The 27,925-nt window shown below is 33.4% G+C and overlaps 1 protein-coding gene and 1 pseudogene across 2 annotated transcripts in view; one reads left to right on the top strand and one right to left on the bottom strand.

Moving 5' to 3' along the window:
• Positions 1–27,925, bottom strand: part of GALNTL6 (polypeptide N-acetylgalactosaminyltransferase like 6) — a 938,097-nt gene that overhangs the window by 673,659 nt on the left and 236,513 nt on the right. The gene's annotated exons all lie outside the window — the stretch shown is intronic.
• On the top strand, positions 5,611–7,005 carry LOC141572778 (T-complex protein 1 subunit zeta-like; annotated as a pseudogene).

Below are 27,925 nucleotides of genomic sequence, written 5' to 3'. Positions count from 1 at the left end.
TATTAAACAGCAAGATTCTCCTAATGACTCTGTGAGAAGTGCAACTCCTGATATTTGGAAGAGAAACCTTCCATCTTCTGGATCCTCTCCCCATAAAGTCATGGAAGGAATCTTAGCGGTCCTATTCATCATGGATCATGTATGTACATAGAGAGAAAAAAAGGAATTAATAGTACCAGCTGGGGGTCAGCCAGAGCTGCTTTAGTGATTGCCATAAAACATGGAACTAGAAAAAATAAACAAAACAGATAAAATCACAGGTCCTCTGGAAAGGGCAAAGTATAAGCTACTACAAGTAGTATAAATCCCCAACCTTAGGCCTATTGGAAACCTAAGGACAACAACCTATGTAAAGATAAGGTAATAAAAATGATATCCCAATCGAGGAAATGAATCACTATGAGGATAATATGTTAAGTCTAAATAAGTATTGAGTACAAAAATAAGATGACTCATGGTAAGCACAACAAAGGGGAACTAAAATGCTAGATCAGAACCTCATGAGTCTGACCTCATCAGGTTAGCCGGTAACAGCAACAGTCAAAGTGCTCATGGTCTTGCATTGTTTGGAGGGATAAACACACTTATTACTTTAGACTTTTTATAGACACTTTGTAAAACTATAATTGTAAGCATTACAATGATAGAAATAGAACATTTGATTTCTAAGTTCAAATAGTGCACAAACGTAAAAGGAAAACTCCAAACTACACAGGCATAGATGAAAAAAAAGAAACAATGGGGAAAAGTCTAATAAGAAAATTAATGAAGATATGTCAAGAGGAAAATAAATTGAATTAAAAGCTTAAGTACCATTTTAAAGTCCAAATATTTAAATATGAAAAAATTAAAATATTTTTTCATATGTCCACTTTAAAAGAAATAGACTGATTAACAGATTTCTAGTCAAAACATTAAGCCCATGGACTGTTTATATGAGGCATACTTAAATTCATATTACTTAAAAAATGAGGGTAAAAGGAAGAAAAATAAATATGCCAGGGTAATATTAACAGTCACTAACCGACTATTTAAGTGGATATAGGGCACTCATTAAAAACTCCCTGAACACAGAGACTTCGATTTTTTTGGGGGAGGGAGAGTGACAATGGCTAATAAAGATACCTAGGTTTCAAGTGTACAATTCTGTATTACATCGTCTATATATCACATTGTGTGTTCACCACCCAGAGTCAGCTCTCCTTCCATCACCATATATTTGATCCTGTTTACCCTCTTGCTATTTTTCCAGTATCCAACATACAGTAAAGAGCCAACAAATATTTGTTGAGTAAATCAAGATATATATTAGTACTAAATATATAAATATCTGGATTGGATTTGTACTGTATACACCGAATGCATGAAAATAGTTGTCTCTGAGAAGATAGGACAACAGAAGAAAAAGAAAACTCATAACATTCAATGGCTTTTATTTGAATAAATATACCAGTCTAATTATCTTAGATATTCCACTTCTTGTCCATTCAAATAATTATTAAGAGTGTTAAAAATATTCACTCATGATTAACTTCTTCTTTTGTTCTTTAATGCCTTAGAATTGAAATTCCAAAAATGTGAGCAGAACTAGTTTTTCAAAAGTGTACTCATTTGTATGAGTCAGGCAAAGGATGTTTGGGAAATCATATCCTGAAAATAGTTCGCCAAACAACTTATCTTCAAGGGAGTTGTAATTCTAGTATAGTTTAGCATCACACTGTGTAATTCAGATTCAAATTGAACAGAAGAAATTTAAAATTTATGTTCAATGGGCCAGTGACCACAGATGCGGCACAGAGCTATGCTAGAAGAGCTGATGAAACATTGGACGTTTTATAATTAGACTGTGGTTGTAACATGCTGATTGCAATCAAGTGCAATATGGTGGAGGAAGTAGTGACTTTTATGTTTATTAAATCCTTTACCATATACTGTGACACGCATGTAGACCTTTGCAAGATCAGAAAGTCTGAATGTTTAAGGATTGCACAGGACTTTAAATTATGCAGCATGAAATGAACTCAATATGGCCACATGCTCAATTTGTTCCTAATCACTTAAAACACTTTGTAGTTTTGTATTTATACATTTAATTTAAATAATCATTGTCTTTTAAACTGCAGATAAAGGGACTATTTCTTATTGCAATATTCTTTTTTATAAGTTAGCATATGAACAGTAAAAGCAATGAGATACTGATAAGTATAGAAAAATACCCCTCACTCTAGTTTTTCTGAGGAATAAATCTCAGAGGTATGTCACTAGAAATCATAAAATAAATAAAAAATATTTTTTCCATTTACACTGATTCTTTTCAGCATACCAATAAGTTTTCTTTCTAACAGCTTTGCTTTGTTTATCCTGCCTTTACTTCAGGCAGGTAGGTGTGTGTGTGTGTGTGTGTGTGTGTGTGTGTCCTCAGGCTTGACAGTCACTGCTTTTTCTCAGCTATCAGATAGAAGTGTTAAGTAACAAGTTATTACTTCCTTGCTATGAATGTTCTGTCCCAAAGTCTCAATTCACACATCTTGTCTTCACTTGGCTTAGTTTAAGTCATATTTTTCATTCTTCATTTTTTATTCTTCAAATTCTACTGACTTCTGATTAACTCGGAGACTCAATTCTGCCAGACTCTTTTGTTGTCTTTTGTACTAGAATACACCTTTTCTTAGCTTAACAATTTTTTAATTGACAATGAGCTTAAAATATTGACGTTAAGATGATTCTCATTTAAATAGATTTATTTTACTTATATTTACTTGTTTTAAACTATGAAACATTACATGCTTAAAATAATCGAGCATATTACAATAAAGTATGAATCAAAGCAAGCTTTTCACTGTATTTGTACTAATACCATCTGACAAGTGACAGATTGGGCACACAGAATGTATATCACGTTTTACTGAAAATGTTATTTTTGTATTTTGACTGCCTTCCCTACCAGATTGAGAGATACTTGAAAGAAACAGGTTGTGTATACATTAGTTCTGTTTCCAAGCCGATAATATAGTGCTTGCTTCAAATTGTTGGAAAAATCTGAGAACCAGAATGGGTGCTTTTGCTGACACTTAAACTCTTAGCACACAGACACATTGGAAATGCATTTCTGCTCTTTCTGGTATTTCTATCCATATCCTGCCTCAGCCGTAAGGTATCAAAGTAACACTCCATCAGATCATTTTTCTTTGGTCCCTAAAGCTAATTTGTTTACACAAAGGGAAAAGATTAATCATATTAAAGTTATGAATAGGTTTGTAATAAGTGATATATAATTGATACAGAAGCCAGAAGCACTTTTACTCTACACCTTCATCCTTTCATAACTTGAAAAGGAGGTGACTAGATCTCTTTTATACTTTTGATAAAGACATAGAATATTTAAAAGTTACTTTTCAATGTTAGCTCTTTTTCTTTTAATACTGAGGGTCAGTGACCCATGATAGAAAACAAACAAACCAAATTTCTGCCCCATGTTTCTTGCCAAATAAATGTCTGCCTGTTCAGATTTTCACCTCTGATGTCTTTGTTCTTGATTACTTCTTGTTCTTATTCATTAAATATTCAATCTACTCAATGAATGTAAAATTTGAGGGCAGGCTCTTGACACAGTGATAGAGTTAGTGAAACTAGCATAGTGATTGAGAGCATAAATTCTAGAGGCAGCTTTTTTGGACTTGAATCCTGAACTTGGCACTTACTAATTGTGACCTTGAGAAACTTACTTAACTTCTCTTAGGTTCAGGATTCCTACCTGTAAAATGGAGAAAATAGTGGCACCAATGTCATAGGATTGAGTGATGGTTAATTAGTTGATATTTACAATGTTCTTAGAACAATGGCTGGTACAGAGTAAATGCTATATAAATGTTTGTTTTAAAAATAAGTAAGACTTTTGTGCACTGGTAGAGTTCCTGGTATTATCTGCAAGATTGATTTAACATCATTTCTGGGTGTCTTAACAAACACCATACAAGATCAGTGCTCTAATCCCTGAGCTGGGGGAGGAGGGTTGTCACTGTGTGAGGGATATAAATGATAAATGTCTAACTAGTACATTGTTTTATGCACCTGAAACTAATAAAACAAGTTATTTAAAAATCAAATATCTAATAAAAACAAACAAACAAATACCACACATCTGTTCCCCAGAGTCCAATATTTTACAAATTCATTTTGGCTTAATGTTGCCTGAAGGTAAAACTTAACTTTGTTAATGACTTCTTTTCCTGTAACATGTAGCTGTTGAAAGGCTAGGTAATTTTAAGTTTAGAAACATTCAGGAATGAAAAAAATATAACTTTCATGACATTACTCAAGTATGGAAGTATTCAGGGATGAAAAAAATGTAATGACTTTCCTGATAGTACTCTTATTGTGAGTTAGCAAATTGGGACAGGCTCACTGGGATTGTTGAGCATAGAAATTTGTGCTACACACCCTCAGAACACACATGATAGCACTAACATCCTTCTCTCTGAGTTTGCAATTTCAGCAGAGTATATAATACAAGTAATAAAAAATACTGTTTTAGCAATTTTATTAAGTACTTGTTGAACATTTCATATATATTCATGAAACATGCACACTTTCTGAAAATTCAATAGAAAAGGCTAGAATTATCATAATAAAGAAACGTAATGTTTCTGAGTAATCAGAATGGAAACAAAATAGCTTTAAAATGACTTTTGAAAAAATGAATGAAAACATATTTGGGGAGAGAACAGGGTAGTTGGTTTGCAAGAAGTTAAAAATCTAATTCTAAAGGAACAGAATTGGGTCCTATGAAGGAATATGCTTATTGAAATTTTCTCCTTTGCCTGTAAAGTATGGTATGTCCTTCCTGGCCTGCTGGAAGAGAGCAGTGGCGCAAGTGGTGCAGATTGTTTAGCTTTCAGCTTATAGCCTTGACAATTTCACATTTAAACAATTATATTCTAGAAAAGAGGATTTGATTCTGGGTTGTGATTATATAACCATAGCTGAGGTTATATGCAGATACATACTCTACGAGGCAAAATGGCAAAAGTATGTTGCCCCCTCATTTGTGAGATATCATGCCATCTCTGACCTGACTGATTTAAGCTTTGGTTTTTCAACAATTTTGTTGAAATGCTGGAATTCTTAAACAGTCAGGTGTTTGACTGTATATACATCTATCTATATATATATATATATAGATAGATAGATAGATAGATAGATAGATAGATATAGATATATATATGTATATGTTTTTTGTTTTTTTCTAAAGGAGGGTGCAGTAGCTCACAGTGGCCCATATGGGGATCGAACCAGCAACCCTGGTGCCACCAGCACCACGCTCTTACCAACTGAGATAACTGGCCACACCCCACAGATATATTTTAAGAGATTTACATTTTCAACGCATCTGTTTGAAGTTTTTTTGTTTTTTCTTTTTATTGGTCATTAAGCAATAAAAAAAAGTTATGTATTTTAAATATCCTTTCCCTTTAAAAGGTAAATACTTTAAAGTCTTCCACGATATCAGCGGTGAGCAATTATAAAATTCAAATTACCATGGCCTAGCTCTGAACTGGCGTTGGGCCTTCTTCATGTCGAATCTCTTTTTCATCTTCTGCTGGGTCAGCTATGGCAGCCATGAAGACTCTAAACACCAAGGCTGCATTGGTGGTCAACATCAGTGCGGCCCCGTGGCTGTGAGACATGCTGAGGACCAACCTGGGGCCTAAGGGCAACTTGAAGGTGTTTGTTTCTGGTGCTAGAAACATCAAACTTACTACAGGTGGCAATGTGCTGCTTCAGGAAATGAAAATTTAACACCCAACAGCCTCCTTCAGAGCCAAAGTGGCAACAGCCCAGGATGACATAACTGTTGATGGTACTATTTCCAATGTTCTAATCACTGGAGAGCAGCTGAAACGGGTGGATCTCTGCATTTCTGAAAGTTGTTATCCCAGACTAACAACAGAAGGATTTGAAGTTGCAAAGGAAAGGGCACTTCAGTTTTTGGAACAAGTCAACGTAAGCAAAGAACTAGACAAGGAAACACTCATACATTTGGTCAGGACATGTCTGTGTACTAAAGCTCATGCTGAACTTGCTGATGTCTTAACAGATGCTGTAGTTGACTCCATTTTGGCCATTAAAAAAAATAAGATGGACCTATTGACCTCTTCATGGTTGAACTCATGAGAATGAAACATAACTCTGAAACCAATGAAAGCTTAATCAGAGGTCTTGTTTTGGACCATGGGGGACAGCATCCTGATATGAAAAGAAGAGGAGAAGATGCATACATCTTCACATGGAATGTATCATTAGAATATGGAAACAAACAAACAAACAAACAAACAAATGTCCGAATGAATTCTGGCTTTTGTTTTTTGTTTTGTTTTTTGTTTTAACAGCGTGAAGAAGAGAGAAATACGGAAAGGCTGACACTCAGTTGAGGTAGGGTAGTTTGATGACTTACATCCTGATTGCTTGGGACATGCAGAACTTGTCTATGAGTACGCAATGGGAGAAATCCACCTTTATTGAGAAATGTAACAATACTCGCTCTGTCACCTTATTGTTCAAAGGACCAAATTAGCACACTCTCACTCAAAGCAAAGATGCGCTAAGCGATGGTTTGAGGGCTGTTAAAAACATTGTCAATGATAGCGTGTAGTTCCAGGCGCTGGTGCAGTGGAAGCGGCAATGGCAGAAGCCCTGATTAAATATAAGCCCAGTGTAAAGGGCAGGGCCCAACTTGGAGATCAAGCCTTTGCTGATGCATTGCTCATCATTCCCACGATTTTTGCTCAGAACTCTGGTTTTGACCTTCAGGAAACACTAATTCAAGTTCAAGTAGAACATTCAAATTCAGGTCAGTTTGTGGGTGAGCCAATGGCAGCAGCATAAGCGATAGATAATTATTGTATAAATAAACACCTTCTTCACTCCTGCAGTGTGATAGTAGCCACCAACATTCTCCTGGTCGATGAGATAATGTGAGCTGGAATGTCTTCTCTGGAAGGTTGAACTGCAGTTTCCCTTGTATCATTTGAATCAGGAAGACTACAGAGTGATCCTAAGAATAGAGCTATGGGATTTTTAATCCAAGGTTCAAATGATTTTTAAAGGAATTTTTTTCCCCCATACGATAAAGGAGAGAACACTGGCACTTATTCAAATTCCAAAGTCTGAAATTATAACTACAGCATTTTTTAATTGTACTTTGTGTACACGCATAAAGCAAGTTGTTTTCACCCAATGAACAGGATTTTTTTGTTGTAGTTTCAGTGATAAAAATACATGTTAGAAATGCATGTCTCTACCTTACTAAACATTCTTTGAAAAACAAATTTTAATGGTTTAATAATTTCTTCTAATGATGTATCTTAATTTATCCAATAGTTTCCTATTGTTAATCATTTGAGTTTAAAATATTTACGCTAATATAAATAACACTTAAGTAACTTAAGATTTTGAAATTCCCGTCAGTAAAACTGTTGGATAATTCTGTTGGACTTTTCATGCTTTTGAAGTAACTATGCTTAAAATGATCCCCAGGGAAGTTAAGTGGGTAGTGGGCGGAAAGATGGGTGAACTAGAGGCAAAGGAGTTGAAAGAGCTACAAGTATAAAGTGACAAAAATAGAAATAGAGAAGGATGAGGTAGAAAGATAGCTGAATCCACAGTGACTAAAGGCTATGTGAGATAAGAGATTTTCAGATGGACCATATTTTCACACCTCTGAACCTTTGCTTATGCTGAAATGTCTATCCTATAACCTCCAGTGTCATCTTTTTCTCACTCAAATTTTTCTCCCCTTTGTGTTTGCACAAAAGTGCTTTTCTTTTTATATAGTTGTTATATCTCTGCAGGTGAAATTGTGTTGCTAAGCTTTGTATTTTGAGGATTTGGCAATTGCGTAGAGTGAGTGTGCAATAAATGTTAACTTGAAACAACAACAAAAAATTACCATGGCCTATAAGATCCTATATGATCTGGCCTCTAATTTACTATGTGTCTTTCTCTACCTGCCCAAGAAGTTATAGTCTTTTTCAATTCCCAGAACACATCAAGCTAGTTTCTGTTCCCTCTGTCCATTTAATTTATTGTTGATATTATTTATTATTCATATGATTATTTTAGTAAAGAAATAACTAATTTTTAAAATTTTCTTATAACAAAATTGGAGGCAACATAAAAATTAAGTATAAAATAACCGAGTAACTAGGAAGAAAGATATCAGATAATTTAAAATACAGAAAATCAATCATTAATACAGTTGAATACCAAATTTGAATCTGAGATATCGGGCAAAAAATAAACAAAAAAAGAAAATTAAGGCAAGCAATAGATGGATAAAACTTAATAAAACAAAAAATAAACCGACTGAATTAAAAAGGAAGTAATATAGTAATATGTGCCACCCAAAATGTCAAGTATGATAAAGGCATTCAGTGATGGATTTGAATATCTCTGTCAGTCTACATAATTCACAATAATCTGTAGAGTAGATCATTAAGCTTCATTTTATAAATCAAATATAAAGAGAACTAATTTGGAAAAGTCCTAACTTTTCCAACCAATCATAATCCAGTTCATTTGGGAGGCTTCAGAATGGCTTGTGCTGATAAAGCAGATATTTTCAAATGTATTTAGAACCTATTTCATTGACATAATATTGCAAAATATGTAATCATCTTTATCAGGACTATGCAGCAGCTCAACATGCTCATAGCAACAACCCCCCAATTTTTTTCCAGTTGCCAAGGATTTTAGTAATCACTACTCTGTGAGAATGCAGCTGGCTTTCTATTTGGTAGCCTAAAGAAAAACAGTTCAAGCCTTTGCACATCACTGGGTTTCCTATTCTGTGGCATAGTGATTTCGAAAAACACATTATTTCATGACTTGCACCTGCCTCTTTGCTCTTGCAATGGCACAAAGTTATCATCAATCTAAACAGTCAGTAGATTCTCATCCATCTAGAGGGAAAATATCAGACAAAGTTCAAATATCTAACAACATAGTTAATCCTTTGTGCTTTCTTACCTATCCTTCATCTGTTTGCCTATAATTTTTTTAAAAAATTTTCATTTTTTTTTTTACCAACATAGAAATTGTATTTCTTGCAGTCTGCAGTTCCTTTCCCATTAGCTCTATTAAATTTTACTCTTTTGATTTCTTCTCTAAATATAGGTCATGGTATGGCTCTGGCAAAACTCCTGCAGAGAAATTTTCAATCATTTTCTCTGTTAAATGATAAGAGTAAGAAATCATTAACACATTTGAATTGTATACACCTTTGTGAGATTAAATTTACAGGGAATATCATTGATGATATACTTAAATAAAAATTCTCCTGCATTTATTTAGAGAGTAAAGTGTACTACATAAATTCAAAATGGAATTTTAAAATACTAAACGCATTTCTTCTCCTAGAGTCAGAATCTTTCTTGTACAAAATTATAAAGAATAAAATATAACTGCAATCAACATTGACATGTGAATTGTTACTTCCAAGTTCAATTATTTAGGCATCTAAGCCTCTAGCTACAAGCACTCTGTGAGTGAGAGCTCTAAATGGATCAAATGAAGACTTCTGCTAACCATCCATCTTAAAATTCCATATCCATTAAAGTGGAGTCAAGTGGGATTTAGAGAACTCTAAAAAGAAAGTAAAGATAATTTCATGGCTAATGGAGAAAGTTGGAATAAAGCAGACTTCATTTTTCAAGAACTGATTATTTATATTTAATTGCTTTAGGGTTTTGGTATTTCACATACTAAACATTGTGGTTTGACCCTATTTCTTTTTATAATTGGTATTTTTAGTAAATGTTTTATTGAGTGGAAATGAACAAAACTATTATAAAACGATTTTAAACATTCCAAAATCAGTTACCTTGTACCATCTATGTATAACAAACTGTACATAATTATATTCAGGTATTTCATATGATCGTAAGTCCCTCCAAAATTATGAAATAACTTAATACACAAAATGAATTAAATTAACTTCTTCAATATTTAAACAGATGTATTACTATAAAATCTGATGGAAAGATACTGGAAACATTTTGAAACAAACACATGTTAGTATTTTTCTCATCTTTAGACCACATAAAGGAGAAAAACAAGTATCAAATTATGAATTTTGGGTGTGGCGAGATCACTGAGACTATAAAGATTATACTGCAGTTTTTGCATATATGAGGAAACTAATGCCCAGGAGTTTTCTTTTTTAATTGGAGGCATATAGACAATACATAATTTATATGTGAAAATAAAAGAAGAAAGAAGACAAATCACCTACTTTTCTACTTTTTTTAATGGGATTTTACAAGTAATCTGGATTTTAAGCGAATATACAAAGCCTCCATTTCCAATCTGAATTGTCAATGTTTTTCAAATTAAGCAATTAAAAGTAATATTGAAATCTCTTGACTTCAATGATGTAAGATTTGTTTGAATTATAAAAAGAACAAGCTAAACTATGTTTATTTTCCACTCACAGTGCTCAATGTAATAGCCTTTCACGAAACTTCTGCGAGTCTGAGTATGTATAGTAGGAACTTAAATTCCTTCCTAATTAAAGACAGATAATAGCCTTTGTGAAGCCCTCACTCCTTCTGAGGTCGCTTCATCATTTCATCATGTTTAAAATAGGAATTGGTATGTCTTTATTTTACAAATTTTTGAGGAATAACAGAATTAATGACTTAAACTTATATAATTAAAGGTGGTTTGCAACCTCTCTCTCTCTCTCTCTCATTCATCATTCACACATACACAAACACATATTCAGAGCACATGTATTTTAGATGTGAGAGAGAGAACACAATAAATAGGAAATATTTCTTTCTATCGGTTTTCCTTTAAATATAAAAGGTTTACAGTTTAAAAATTATATATGTATTTGTTAATTCTATAGACTCTCACCCAAGAATTAAAAAAAAACACAAACCTAAACATTAAAATGCCTTAGTCATTTTCACTTGACAATTTTCTATACACTTAATTATTAAATTAACTATTCATACTGACTTTTATGTGGCCCAATTCCTGCAAATTCAGGGTAACTCTTACATGCCATACAGTGGGCTTCCTTACCTACAATTATAATTATTAACTACCTATTCTTCCTTATACAACTTATCATACTTTTGATGCTACACCAAAAACTTTGAGGAGATACACAAAACTATGTTGATCGATTTTCAGGGCTATTGAACTCACACCCCAATTTATCATTCTAGTCTTAATAATAATGACTAAAACCCCTCTCTCTCTCTCTTTTTTTTTTTTTTGGTGTGTGTGTGCTATTAAAATATGTACATGTACCATTTATATAATCTTCTCAATAAGGGAGACACTATTAATATCCCCATTTCAGATATAAGAACACTAAAGCTTAGAAAAGTTAGGTTCATCTTAGAAGGTCATAAAGAAAATGCCAGAATTAGAAATTTGACTCTAGAGCCCTTTTTGTTTTATTATTAAATTGCTTACATGAGCAGGTCAATAGAGTCATTCTACTGAAAGGATAATATTTTTAGCTTATTTTCATATATTTTCCTACACTGCGCCTAAAAATGCCATCTCTTATTGACTGATTGTACAAATCCTTCATAAAGTCTTTGCCAGTCGAGGTTTATTCTCTTTTTTCTGAAACTCTTTGGTACTGTGGTTATCAAGCTGACCTATGCACTTCTAAGGAGGGTAAAAAAGATACCCATTGTGTATATATACCTCATCTTCTTTATCCAATATGAAATAGTGCCATTTGTGACAACATGGATGGATCTTGAGATTATTAAGCCAAGCAAAGTATGTCAGACAGTATTTGTCTTTCTGTGTTCGGCTTATTTCACTTAGCAAAAGGACCTCCAGATTCATCAATGTTGTTACAAATAAGTCAGAAAAAGTAGAGAAACATATGATTTCACTGATATATGGGACATAAAACTGAAAAGAACAAAGGAACAAGACAAACAAATAATGAAACAAAAACTCATAGACACAGACAATAGTTTAGTGGTTACCAGAGGGTAAGGAGGGAGAGGGGTGACAGATGAGAGTAAAAGGGATGAAATATATGGTGATGGAAGGAGAACTGACTCTAGGTGGTGAACACATAATGTGATACAAAGATGATGTATTACAGAATTGTACACCTGAAACCTATGTAACTTTAGTAACCATTGTCACCTCAATAAATTTTAGTTAAAATATTTTAATTAAAAAAAGATGATTTATTGGGAAAAAATAAAATATTTAAAAGTCTAATTACATTCATTTATCTTTCATCCTTTTAAATTTGTTTTTTAAAATAAGCATGATTAGTCCAATACTACATAGATATGCTATGTAAATGTAAATTGATATACTGGAGAGGCATGGTTCAATGTGTTATTATTCAGTGTACTTGACCAAAACGTTTGCAGATCACTGACCAACATCATTAACAAATTTTCTCACATAGTGACTTTTATTGTATTTTTATTATCCATGCAAATTATTTGTTCCTTGAGGATAGAAATTATGTTTTAAATTACCTATATCACTGGAATGACCTTATGCGTGTGCTCCCATTGTCAGAGAAAAACCTTGATATATGCAGAATTTATTTCACAAAGCATTTACATAAAATAGTGAAATAATTGCAAGTCAACTGAAACATTGAAGGGTGTTAGCTATAAATTAGTGGGAATATGCTGATTTCAATTAATAGAGGAGAATTTATTTGATTTCAGCTTCAAAGCAAAGATTACATGACAGCTTTTTTTTTTTTTTTTTAAGTACAGAGTTTCTTTCAGAGCTTCTGGATGTACTATATCAGGATCTTGAAGATTAATCTAGTCAAGCATCCTGGGCTGGAGATTCTGTGGATTTCAAGGAACCTCAGTCTTCTGCACTATTAATTTATTTGATTTTCAAGAATACATAATAGCCTAGAAGATTTGTTATTCAGATTATTGAGTAGCTTAAAAATAAAAACTAATATATTAAAATAAGTGCAGCTTAAAATATTTATTTTAGTTGTTTTAAAAGCTCCCCAATATCTGTATTTTCTTCCCAAAATGCTGGTACTTAGAATAACTGTCTCAGCAAAATGACTGGTGAGAAACAGTGTTTGGTAAATTTAGAGAAGTCTGCAGAGGTCAAATCATAGATGACCTCACTCTTTAGTAAGGAAATGTGCGCACACCTAGACTACATTTCCCAGCTTCCTTAGTGATTTGGTGTGGCCATGTAACTGAGTTCAGAACAAGGGAAGTGAGCAAACGTGATTCTCCAACACATTATTGTGTTATTTTCCCCCCATCCCTTGATCATGTAGATGTGAGTTAAAGGTGCAGAGGAGGGAGGAACGAGACACACGATGAAAGAAATCTTTGTCCTATTTCATGCTTTGAGGAGAGCTGAGTAGGAATACCTGTGCTGCACTATTGCATGAGAAGAAATAAATTTAACTACTTTACATCACTGAAATATGGGAGCTATTTGTTATAGCAGTTAGTCTATCTTGACTAATATGGTTGTTGAATCTCCATTTCTAATCACTCTGACTCCAATACTCTGAATTACAACTTATCTTGAATATGTCACATATTTCAAATTCAACATGTCCAAAATTTAGTTCATCATCACTCCCAAATCCCCTTTCTAATCATGTTTCTTGTTTGACAAGGTACCTTCTTGCCACCATTTTGTTTAGTATTAAGGGTGAAATCATTCTACATTCTTCTATTTTCCTCATGTTCTTTATTCAATAGTTCATCAATACCAATAAACCATAAATTTTTTAATCCAGTTTATTTTATCAGTGTTCACTGCCACGATCTTAATTCATGCCCTCATAATTATTTACAGAAGGTTACCACACAGTTTCCTAATTTAAATCTCATTCTTCAGTTTACCAATTATTCCGAAGCCTTATCAAAATATTCTTAAAAACAACACAGGATATATCACTTCCTTCTTCAAAACTGTTGACTGTTTCTGTATTTCCTTTTAGAAAAATACAAATTCATTAGTAGGGACTAAGATCATTTATGCTGTTATTTGAGATTTTTTCCAAATATATTACTGTCTACTTCTCGACAATCACTATGCATGGTTATGTTGTAGTTTCTCTTATATGTCATGCCTTTCTGTATTACTGTAACTTTGAACATATTCATTCTATGAACTAGAATATCTTCCTCTCCCTGAAATAGCCTTGGCTAAAGAAGCGCTTGTCATCTAATATTTAGTTAAGATATCACTTTTGCTGTAAAAACCTTTCACATGCTTGCCCTAACCCCATACAAATCAAGCTGGAATAGGTGTGATGTTTTTACATTTGCTGATCATTCATTGTATGGTAAGCAAAACCTCCAAAATGGAATACTACTCTGCCATAAGAAAAGATGAAATATTGACATTTACAACAACATGGATGGATATTGAGATTATTATGATAAGGGGAAGAAGTCAGGCAGAAAAAGTCGACAACCATATGACTTCACTGATACGTGGGATATAAAACTGAAGGCAACAAAGGAACAAGACAAACAAAGGCACAAAAACTCATAGATATGGGCAATAGTTTAGTGGTTACCAGAGGGTAAGGGAGGAGAGGGGATATTAGAAGAGCTTAAAGGGGGTCAAATATATGATGATGGAAGGAGAACTGAGTCTGGGTGGTGAACACACAATATGATATATAGATGATGTATTACAGAATTGTACATTTGAAACCTATGTAATTTTACTAGCCATTATCATCTGGATAAATTTTAATTAAAAAAAAAAAAGAAAACAAATTTAAGAGGGTATATCACAGATATTTGTTTACCCATCTCTTTATTTTCCACTAGACAGAAGAACACTTGACATCAGGCTATGCTTTAAACCAATATTCTTCACTCAATGTAGATATTTAATAAAAGTGTTAAAATGAATGAACAATGAATAATCTACCTATTACTACTAAATATCAATAATCTAATTTTCTATGTATATGGAACAATTTGAAATATGCAACTGCATAAACTGTTTTATACTAATTTACTTATAACCACTTCTGGGGATCCTCTCATCGCAGATCATGGCCAAGTTCAGCTACACATTTAGGGAGAGAATTGGAGTTCAGGCTGATTTATACATCGTATGCATTGCTGTGCTAAACTAATAATTTAGTGGATGGCCCAGATTTGCTGAAGATTTAAGTGAATATGCACACTAATGATCTCCCTGCTATATTTTTGCTTAGTTCATTAGTCACTTGAAAGTGCATTTTTCAAGTAAGTCATTCATTTGTAATTTTCAGTGGGAAATTATGTAAGTAGTTCCTATCAAGCATAAGCGCAATTGGATAAATTAAACTGTACATTAAATAGATACCGATATATATATATATATATATATATATATATATATATATATATAACATATTTACATATATACATATATACATATTTATCTATCTATATATGTATATTCATCAATAAAGGCAGGGAAAGTTCCAGTTTCTATATTTAGTTCTGCTGAATGATTTCTGAACCAAGATGAGCAATTAAAAATATATTTAAAGGCTCATATGGGAATATTGCATGAGAGATAGATTTATAAGAGTGGGCTTTTCTTTTTACATCTCAAGTAGGAACACCTTTTTAGAGGTTCAGCTGTTTTACCAGCTGCATTCATAGCAACTCCGAAAGGTTAAAATAACATCACCTGAAGAATATAGCTTGTATCTAGTAAAACACCCATGCAGCTTTTTGGCTTTGTTTATAAGACAAATTCAACAGGAAATAATCATGTATATTTCAGCAATTCATATAGGAGAAAGGAAAAACATGCTATAAGCATACACATGTACACATGTGTGTACACACACACACACACACAAACCCTATAAAAGCAAGGTTTCTGAAATTACAAAGAAATAAGCCTGCTGGGGGGAAATAACATAGAGCCTAAATTGACAATGATGAAGTTTAAAGTACATTTGATTTCAGGGTTTAACTGCTATTGGGAGAGATGGTTATTTGCTGGTAGAAACAAAATGCCGTTTTAATCACATTGGAAATTAAATATTCATATGTTCGAAATGTATGAAAAGTTAAGATATTAATGAATTGGTTGTTCTTTAAACTGTATCACATCACCGATATGAGGAAAAATTAAATCATAGTCAAGGAAATGAGATATGAACATTTAGCAATGCACAGACTATCAGGGATAAAGCAAATCCTGGATATCTCAACATTTCAAACAATGAAGAAACTGCTTGTATTTTTCCATAACCAGATGGATAAGTTAATCTTGCATGCATTGTGATCAAAATAAAATATCTGTTCCAAGTGTGGGGACAGAGTCCCAGAGAGCAGTTTCCAGGCTCTCAGCCTCACGTGGAAAGGTGCTAGCTCGGGGAGTAGATGGCCATCAGCTCTGGCTAACTGGCCATCAGGTGTCACCAGTTAGCCAATTACCACTGATATAACTGCCGTGGCTGCTCTCGTTGGAGAGAGTCAAGTCAGTTGGTCGGTTGGTTGGCAGGCAGAGAAGCGGAGAGCAGGTTGCAGGTCATGTGACTCCAGCCTCCAATGAGACTATAGTGGTATGACTCCCCTACCTATGGCTCCATGGGTGTTCCTTTTTGGCCTCACCATATCCTGTGTTCTTATGTGGGGAGCAGGACCAGAGAACCCACAGGCCACCCCACACTACAAATGGCGGAGTGAGCAAGGTCTCCCGCACAACACAAGACTTCTGGGTTATTCCTTTAAAAGCATCTTTCGTTTTCCCTTTTCTACCTATCTCAAATAAAATGTTAAGTACTCACTCAATACTCTCAAGAATAATGTATATTATTTTATAAGAGGTTTGCTGCACAACAGGAGAACTATGCCACTGATTCTTTGGCATGAGATAAAGAGTATCTATCAATCATAACACCTTCTGTTGACATTACATGGGCAATCTGGACTAAAGGAAACATAAATTATTTTTATCTTTATTAAATTGACTGGGGTGACACTGGTTAGTAAAATTACATAGGTTTCAAGTCACAATGTGTCATATATATGATGGATTATAGGAAAACATAGACGTAAGCGTCCAGTGTGTACAATGAACCGTGTAGTAGTCAGTGCTCTTTAGATGCATCAGAAGTACACACCTTTTCCTCCCAGGGCATTTATCATTTATTCTGAAGACAACACAGTAAAATAAAATAAAAGATTCAACAACTACCTACATACAGAGCCAATGTGACACAGATGAAATCCAAGGGTCTGTGGTAAAAATAAAGGAGACTCATCAACTTTAATAGCCAGGAAAATTTTGAAGGGCAGAAGAAAGGAACACATAATGTCTCCCAGTATGAATAATAACAGGGAAAAGAGATCACTTAGAGATAAAGAGAACTGTCTGGACTTAGGAGGGCAGTGCAAATAAAGTGGATATATAGTGGTCTTTTTTTCCCCCCAGTTTTTCTGAGATACAATTAACATACAATATCATGTATATTTAAGATGTACAACTGGCTGATTTGCTACACTTATATATTGACTTTTTTAGATTTCACATATAAGTGATATCATGCAGTATTTATCTTTCTCTGTCTGACTGATTTCACAAGCATAATCCCCTCAAAATACATTCATGTTTTTGCAAACAGCAGGGTTTCCTTATTTTTCATGGCTGAATAATATTCCATTGCAAATATAAACCATATATATATATTTAATTAAAGTTTATTCGGGTGACAATTGTTAGTAAAGTTACATAGGTTTCAGGTGTACAATTCTGTAATACATCATCTGTATATCACATTGTGTGTTCATCACCTATAGTAAAACATATTTTCTTTAACCACTCATACATTGATGGAAACTTAAGTTGTTTCTATATCTTGGCTATTGTAAATAATGTTGCAATAAACATGGGTGTATAGATATATTTTTGAGACCCTGTTTTCCTTCGCTTTAAATACACACACACACACACACACACACACACACACACACATATCCCTTTATTCCACATACTCACCAACACTTGCCTCTTATCGTTTTGATGATGGCCATTCTAACAGGTGTGAGGTGATATATCTCATTGTCGTTTTTATTTGGATTTACATGATTAGTGATGTTGAGCACCTTTTCATGTATACAGTGATCATAATAAATAAAAGTGGCCTTAATACCTAGATGAGCTGCTTAATGCAATTTGATGGGAAACTTATGAGACCAATGATTAACTGTATCAAATGATGGCATAACTGAAGATGGGATTCTAATAAAAGATTGTACAATTTAACTAATAAAACAATTGGAAGATAAGACTTACTGATAACTAAAGGATATCTGGAATAAGGGAATACTTGCACTTACTGAGTACTTACGATGTGTCAGACACCAGGTGAGGGTTTGATTCTGAGAAGCATTACAAGGGAAGAGCTAGCAGAATTGGAAGCTGTGGCAAAGCAGATATCCAAAAGTGAAGGTGGATAAACTACAACTGATAAAATGAGGTCGAAAACAGATCGATGTGTTGTCATTCTGGTGGCCTGGTGAGAAATGAAGTCAGATATGGAAAGACTAAAAATGAAAGTTGAAACCCTGAATGTGGATGTACTATCTCAGATAGACAGCAAGAGCTTAAAAAACGTAACATCAGGATTCCGTAAAATTTATTTTGGATCTATTTATCTCAAATTTGAGCAAAATACGCACCTTCTCCTACTTTGAAAACCAGAATAATAAACTAAACTAAAAACAAAAGCAAAAGCACACTGCAATGTGCTAAAAAAATAAAAAAAGACTGAAAAAATTTCTGCTGTAATATAAAAATATATTAGGAGAGACATGGCAAAATGGGAGGAAAGTATTTTTAAAAAATGAATCATAAGCAATTACTAGTTTTTCTATTTTAGAGGCTGCATCTTTCCCATCAATTAGTTGAATCTTTTACTATACTAGACACCACTCTTAGCAGAAAAGAAGGGATTCTTGTTAGTTTTAGTATGATGCCACCGTATTTAGGCATTTTTCTCAAAATTAAATCTTCTTTGATAACAGCCTAAGACTATCTTTTTAAATGTTTCTACAGTGAAATAGAACATTTAAGAGAATCAACAAAAACAAACAGAAACAAAAAACAAAAAAAACTGCTCATCTCCAAGACCCCAAGACAAAATAAACAGTGTAGTTTTAACATAAAATATTAAATACAGCATGCTCCTGGAAGGGAGTAGATATATAAATAGTACATAGCTATATAAAGACAGTATTAAAATCTTCACATATGCTACATTTATGCCAAATACATAATAAAATGTCTGTTTATGGAGTTCAATGTCTTGAATAGTTTTCTAAGTTTAATTATATTATCTTCCAATTTTGGAATGATTTGTTTTAGACAAAGATAACTAAATGCATTGATTTTATATTTTAAACTTCTCTCCTTTAAAACTGCAGTCATTTTTATAATGGTGTTAATAATGGCATGTGACTAAATTTATTTTAAAACAGACAGCTTCTAAGAAGATATAGCACATTTTACATTAATATTGCCAATCATTGGGCTCAAACAACAGCTTGCTAATTTTTTAAGTTAACTTTTAAAATATTTTCTAAGTCACTTTTGAGTGTTTTAGAACTTCATTATTGAGAAGAAATGTCTTACAATTAAAAAACCAATGCATCATATATCTTGATTCTATGTCATTTCTTTATATATATATATTACTTATTGTTTTTAAACTATATATTTTATTGATGAAACCATTATGAAAAAAATAAGAATATTTAGTTATCTTTATAAAGATTAGCTGGGGAAATGAGAAATGATTCTTGGCCTAAATAAGATAATGCATTAAAATTAAATGATAGATGTAAGAATTCCGTATATACATACATATATATATATATATATATACATATATGTACACATACATATATACACACATACATACATATATGTGTATATGTATATATATCATATTTGAAATATTAGATTATATCCATATCTGGCCATATTTTTTATAGTTGAGTTTTTATTTTTGACAGCGCTGTTTAAGCACATGTTCATAGAGTGAAATAGTCATACAGGCAGAAATATAAGTTTCCTCCATCATCTCCATGCGTACAGGTACCCACATTCAAGTCTCTTAGAGCTATAAATGTGTTCATAAGCCTGCTTCTTGATATTTATTTTTTTCCTATTGTAGGCGTTACCCATTAGCTCCCCCACTTTGAACCATGAGGTTTTAGCTGCCTCAGACCACCTCTTCACCACCCCCATCGTACATATATCTTTCCTGTCTCCCACTGTTGGGTTAGGTCAATAATAGGTATTGACCTTAGGACACTGTAAACACTGTTTGCAGCTGAGCCACTGAAGAGTCTATGAGCCCTTTGTCTTTCCTGCCTGATTTCTTGTTTGCCCTTGTGTTAGTAATTCTCTTTTTCCATTTTTGAGTTCTCCAGATATTTAGTCACTAATTGTACCTTAGTTGTCTAAATTGCCTCACAGGAAAGCGGAGGGACATCAGGTAGTCCATCAGGGTCATTCATCCTCATGCCCCACCCTCTATGGGAGACGCTGACCTGCTCCCACCTGGCCTGCTTGCTTCGCCACGGCTGATGGCCTGGGGTCTCCTGCCAGGGTTTTTTAGTTAATGTCTTTCACTTTGGGGTTTTCTCTTCTACAAAATGTACTGATTGTGGATATTAGCATTATGTATCAAACTGAAGACACATTGTGCTTTCTGAGCTTCAACATAAATCTCATTTATTATCAGCCATTATCATTTCAAATATAGCTTCGTCCCAATTCTTGCCATTGTCTCCTTATGAAAACTATTTTAAATGCATATTGGACTATACAAGGTTTATTCTTTAACCACACTTTCAAATTTTACATTTTTTATCTGACTAAACTTCAAGCTAAGTAATGTCCTTAGATTTATCTTTCAATTTATTAACTTTCTTTTCAGCAAGTTTGTAAAACATGTCTTGCTTTTTAATTTCTAATAACATTATTTTTTAATTTTTGGATTTTTAATTATTTCTCAGATCTAACTGATGCTATACAATTTTATTTTTAAGTCTATGATTATCTTAAATATTTATTTTACATTTTATGTCAGATTATTATCTAAAAATCTTGAGGTTCTTTTCTTTACCATTTTGTTTGTGCTGATTTTATTGCATGCAGAATTATTTTTTCATATGATTTCATTATTTTGAGGTCAATAAGAATGACTAGTTATGAGGATACATCTGATGCTATTAAGGACATTTTTCTCCATATTGGTTTTATATTTGTTTCTGTTAATCATACCAAGAACAAATTTTAACTTCATGTTTACAGCTTGGCAGGTTGGCTGGATCTTTTTTAGTTGGGGGTAGTTGGATCTTTTTCTGGTTCAAATTTGAACTTTGGTCCTATGTGGGGTGCAGACCCACACATAGGGTGGTGGGGTGGTGCACCCCACCATGAGGTGGTGATAAATACACAGGAAAGATGATTTTTTTTTTCTCTCTCCCAGAATAGAGTAAAAAAACAAAAACAAAACAAACACAAAAACAACAACAGAACAAAAGCTTCTTTGTTGTTTCACTTCACTAGTAAGAAGTATTTTGTTTTCATAGTCCATCCTTTCACTGAAATTATAGCCTTGCAAGGATGTCAAGTAACTAACTGTTGATGCCCCATTTCGAGCTTCACATGTAAGGAACTCCAAGACGTACATCTGTAATGCCATGGCTAGGACTCTAGAAACCACCTCTCTCCTTCGCCAACAGACATCTCATTTGGCTCTGCCCAGATGGGAAGTTAGAGGGAAACTGCAAGACTCGAGGAAGAAGTGTCTTCTCTCTCCTCTTTGCCTACTATTTTTGATTTGGCATCTTATTCTTTGTTGTTGTTGTTGTTTGTTTGTTTTCTTGGTGTCCTGTTACTAGTAACAAATTCTTCTTTTCCCTATCAGAAGCAATTGTTCAAGTAGCAGCAGTTGATTAGACTTTGCCATTTTTTCAGCATTGTCACGTCCTCTTAGCAACACCTGCATGAGAAAGTAAGCTTCTCTTGCCAGAGGTGTGACTCCCTATGCCCAGGTTCTTCTGCTGAGCTGGGAGACAATGACACCAACTTTTGCAGAGCTCAGTGTCCTAGCTCTGCAGGATCCCTCTGCCAGGATTCTGTCGTAATCATTCCAACATTTTCCCTTTGTTCTACCACCACTTGGGTTGGTAGCTGCGCCGTAGTTTCTACCTTTATGATACCTTAATGTTCTCTTTTTACTTTTTCAATGCTTTCATACCTTAACATTTTTTAAATACTAAATTATTTTTGTTAAAATAACTGTGGTTTCTGCCTCTTGACTGGGCTTTACCTGCTACACTCCCTAAAGAAAAGGATCCATCAATACGGATGACTCAACAATAAGGATACTTTTTGGACCAAATGTTATGAGCATTTTATTTTAATATACAGCTCATATCTTTGAAAGTATTCTTTTCCTCTCAAGTAAGACAGGCCTGGGGCAATTTCACATGGGAAAATCTTTTTTTTTTTTTAGACGTTATGATTGAACTGAAGGTCAAACTACTAAAGGCTTAGAGAGAGGCCTAGAATTTCTCCCCTATAGCCTGGTCTTGTCTAAAACCCTTCACCATAATCAGAGCACTAAAATACTCAGAGCTCAAGTACAATGCAGGCTAATGAGAAAAGGTGCTAAATTGTTCATTGGCCTATGTTGTAATAGACACTTAGTTCCGCCTATGGTTGAAGCAAATGGATCTCCAATGCAGTTAGACTTATTTTACTAGGATACTATTGGTCATGATTTGGAAAAACCTTCTAGCAGGAAAAGATGCCTAATCCCCTCTGGGGATCCTAAAAGGTGGTAACTCTGACAAGGAAGGTTTCAAGATCCTGTGCTCTGTCTGTTAATCTTTTTCCACTGGAAACTCAATTCACATTTTGTTACCTTGTTAATGCACTTATGTGTTAGGTTGAATACTGGCCCTCAAAGATGTCCATGTCCTAGACTATGGATATGTTACCTTACATGGTAAAAAGAAGTTAAAAAAAACATGATTAAGTTGAGGATCTTGATTTGGGAAAATTATCCTGGATTATCCAGGTGGCGCCAATATATTTATAAAGGATCCTTATAAGAGAAACATGGATGGAAGTAGAAACATGGATGGAAAAGATAATGTGTTGTGGGGCCCTGATTTAAGGAATGAGAATAGCCTCTCGAGTCAGGAAAAGGCAAGGGACAGATTCTCTCCTAGAATCTCCAGAAGGAACTACTACTACTGCTGACACATTTCAGACTCTGACCTCTAGAACTGTAAAACAACAAATCTGTGTTGTTTGAAGCTACTACATTTGTGTTTATTCGTTACAGCAGCAAAAGGAAATTAATACATCTTAAAATGCTTTTGAAAACTGTGGAATAAAACAGATCCTATTATGACTCTATTATACCTTATCTAATTAAGATTCTAACGTCTAGAATTGAAAAACAAAACAAATCAACAAGTGAGCAGAAACCCTTATCAAATTGTGTTGGTAATGCTGATTTCTGTGTATACTATATATTAAATTTAACATATATTACTCTACGTGATCTTCATTAGAAGTGTGTAAAGGAGGTAAGGAAGATAGTACAGTTCTTTTTTGTAGAAATAGAAACAGAGATGCATAACGTTGCATTCCCATAGCTGAATTCACATAGAGAATCAGAAAAAAAAAATCAAATTGTTGGGTTCCACCCCGGACCTACTGAATCAGAATCTCTAGCAGATGTTTACACACAGTGAAGTTTGAGAAGCGCTAATCTAGAGCAGAGGTTGACAAACTTCAGGCTGCAGGTTGATTTTGTTAAATAAAGTTATTGGAACATAGCCATGCTCTTTCCTTTATGTGTTGCCTATGAGTGCTCTTATTATAGTGACAGAGTTGAGTAGATGCAACAGAGACTTTATGATCTGCAAAACCTAAAATATTTATTCTCTAACCTTTGCAACAATAATTTGCTGGTCTCTAGCTAAAATACAACACAGTCTAAAACTGGATACTAAATAGAAGATTCTATGGTTTTCAGGATGTTATGACAAGTGGCCAAGAAAATGTTTATAAAAAACTAACACATTAGCCAACGATTTGTTTCTAAATATGTCCCGCTCTTCTGTATTTCTGAATGTACTGGAGCACATTCCATGAAAACCCACTGGAATTCAGAATGAGAACTTGATAATAACCAAGTAATGAGTCCATTTAGTTTTCTAAAATGTGTTAGAATAAAATTGTATTTCTGTTACTATGATTAGTGCACTGAAATAAATCTGAAGTGCAATGTTAGGATGAGATAAACCTTTTTAATAGAGAAAAATACAGCTTTTATAGTTTTAAACTGATATGAGTCACAAATGCCCAATAAAAATGACCCCACACATTATTCTAGACCTTTTATGAATACATTGCAAATTACATTTTCTCAAGCACTATCAAGAAATGCAATCGTTTAATGTTGAAATCAGTATTCACATACTATTTATACAACTCACACTGTTCTCTCATAACCCAATTCTTATTAAGGCCATGTACCTAGCGTGAAAATGACTTTATTGTGAATAGGAGATTTGATGGGATCATTACTAAAAAAGACTTTTATCGATGTACCTCACACAGAAAGGAAATTGCCACTTAAGGAAGAGTCAAAAAGTTTGAAGTAAAGCTAAAAACATTGTTTGTTGTTCATTTCAGAAACAGTCTTCATTCAGAAAAGGAAAAAAAAAATATCACTGCTTATTGAAAGTTTATACTCAAGGAAAACAACTTTCCTTCATCACCACTCTCACCTTTCTTAAAGTACTTTCTGCAGCTGGTTTTATCTTAGCTTTTATTTCCTTCCCAGATTTTCTCTAATAATCTAAGACTTCATATTTATAATTGTTACGAAGACTTACTTCAATTTTATCCAAGTTTTGATAAAGCCTTGAGGAAAGCACTTTATTAGGCCTATTTTAGCTTTATATTATGCAAAAAATGAAGTCGATAGAAATAATTTGGAATAGAAAGATGAACCTACACGTATCCATCACTCAACCTCAACTATTATCCATTTATGTGTCATCTATACCTCCATCCCAAATTACTGCTATAATTACTCTCCTTACAGTTCTTTTTTTCTTTAGGTAAAATAACATATTTTAATGCACAAAACTTAGCCTTACAATTCTGACAAATGGATATACCCAGATAACTCTTATCATGACAGAAGAGTTCCTTCTCACCAGAATGTTCCCATAACCTCCGTTCCAGTCAATTTACACCATTCCCTGCCCCACCCCTACCTAATCCTCCAGAGGCAACTATTGTTCTGATTTTTTTTTTTTTTAATTTAAATGAGTTTTGTCTGTTTAAAACTTTCTTAATTAATGGAAGCATACAATATGGTCTTTTCTATGTCTGGTTTCTTTCTTTTGTCCTGCCAGAGAAGTGAGAGTCATCCATGCAATGCATCCAATTAATGCATTTTTATGTTAAGGCATATTCTAGTGCATGAATATGCTGCCGTTTGTTTTTTCCATTCTTCTGTTGATCAACACATGAGTTCTTTCAGAATATAATTTCGAAACCAAAAATATATGTTTATTACATTCAGGAATTATTCTGGAAAGTTGGCAAAATAAACAACACTAATAGAATACATTTATAATAGTCTGAAATAAAGTTTATTATAAAATTAATCTAGATTGCTAAGGTTCCTCAGTTTACTAGACTCCTCTCTGGTACAGGAAGAGTAATAATTCTATGCCACAGGCTAGTTATGAGGATTAAGTGAGTTAATACCTATACAGTTCTTCGGACAGTACCATTGCCAGGGTAGTGACTGCATGATTACCAGGCCTCCATCCCTCATTATCTGGAAGTTTCAATGTCAGCAGGACCATGAATGGTGAGGCATACACTTGCTAAAGACATCTTAACTCCCAATATTGGACAAATACAGATTTCCCCTTTCCAACCATAGGAAAAAAAATAACAAAATTATGAGAAATACTGAAACAGACAATATGGAAAATAAGGCACTCATAAGCAGAAAAAGAATGTATGGAAAATAAAGCACTCAGAAGCAGAAAAAGAATGGTATCTCACATTCCCCTTACTGTACCCTAAAAGAGGCTTCTTGCAAGGAACCTCTCCACACAATTCCCTGCCTCATGAGGAAGGTTGGAGCTTAAAAAAATCTCTAATTTGTATGATCAAGGCAATAAATTAAACATTTCATTTCTGAGAAAGAAATCAATATAAAATCATAAAAGAAATGGTTTTATATCAGTGTTGTCCAATAGAAATATAATGTGAGCCACATATATGATTTAAAACTTTCTTGTTATCACATAAAAGTAAAATTAATTTAATTGTATATGTAATCCAATAGGTACTCAGTATTATCATTACAAAATGTAATGTTAACAATTACTACCTTACTATTTATTATTTGTACTGTCTTCAAAATCCAATGTGTATGTTATACTTAGAGCACAGTACAATTTGGACTAGCCAGGCATGAAGTGCTCCATAACTACACGTGGCCACATGGCCAGTGGCTGCCATATTGGACAATGCAGTTTTAAATTAAAAAAAGACAAAAACTATTTGATATGAAAAACTCATAATTATTTGTCATTTGTGTATTTGTCATGCTCAAAAATGTCTTACCTAGTTTAAAAACATTCATTTTCTTCCTTAGTGATTTTGTTTTATTATTAAAATTTTTTATATTATTTATATAAAATATTTGTTTTATGAATTTTATACTTACTGTTTTATATTATATTAGCATGCTATTTTGAATCATTGCTATAGTTCATATATATTTTTACTGTTTACATATTTATGTTTACTGTTACATTAAATCTTTATTACAACTGTCGTATATTTGGAGCAAGGTATTAAACAGAGATAATTATTGATCAGGTTTTGAACCACTTGTCCCTGATCTTTTGTTGATTAAATTCATCATTTCTCCACTAATTGATAATTACTGAAACACTTTATATTCATTAGACTGTTTTCTAGCCATTGTATTCTGTTGCATTGGCATATCTTTCCACTTTTGTGCCCCAATTTACCTATTTTAATTTTTGTATCTTTATAAATTGATGTCTCCCTTAGAGTGCTCAACAAATACTCCATTTATATGTTGATTGCAGGAAAAAATTATGGAAATGCTACTTTTCATGTTCTTGATATATATTTCAATACTATGTCTTAGTGTTGACGGGATAATCATAGTCAATTAAAATCTCAAACTTTTCACACATGGACTGTAGGTTTGTCAAGTTTCCTTAAGTTGTAAGATTAAATAAATGTATATGTATCTCTATCTATCTATCTATCTATCTATCTATCTATCTATCTATCTATCTATGGACAATATATTCTTTGGTATTAAATCATCTTCTGTAAAACATTAGTACAAGTATAGTTATTAAATTCACAAACAAGTTGGTGGGAGTTCTTTTTTTGGTGGAAAACTGGTGAGAATGAGCCACGGTGATCAAGAGAAGCATGTCCTCAGTAAGCTGAAAATCACAGAAATTTTGAGACAGCCCCTCAACTCAAATATACCATGAAATTGACTGATCCAAACAAAGTTAACCCAAATCTCCCACAGGGAAGTCCCATCTAATATCTAAGGTATATATTGGTTATATAATAAAAAGAATCATATATCTAAACATCGAAGCAGCTATGCTCATTATTTCTTTAAACTTCTTAGAGAATTATCTAACCATTAAGTATTCATATTCTTTTTAAAACAAATACTACTAGTTAAGTTATCCATCTCTGTGTCTTTATAGTGATGAAGAATAACTGACATTTTTCTTCTAATACCCAAAGGCTCTAGGCTCTTTGTGGTTCCAAT

This window comes from Rhinolophus sinicus, linkage group LG07, assembly GCF_036562045.2.
Source record: "Rhinolophus sinicus isolate RSC01 linkage group LG07, ASM3656204v1, whole genome shotgun sequence".
NCBI lineage: Eukaryota > Metazoa > Chordata > Mammalia > Chiroptera > Rhinolophidae > Rhinolophus > Rhinolophus sinicus.
This window is presented reverse-complemented; position numbering and strand designations above follow the sequence as displayed.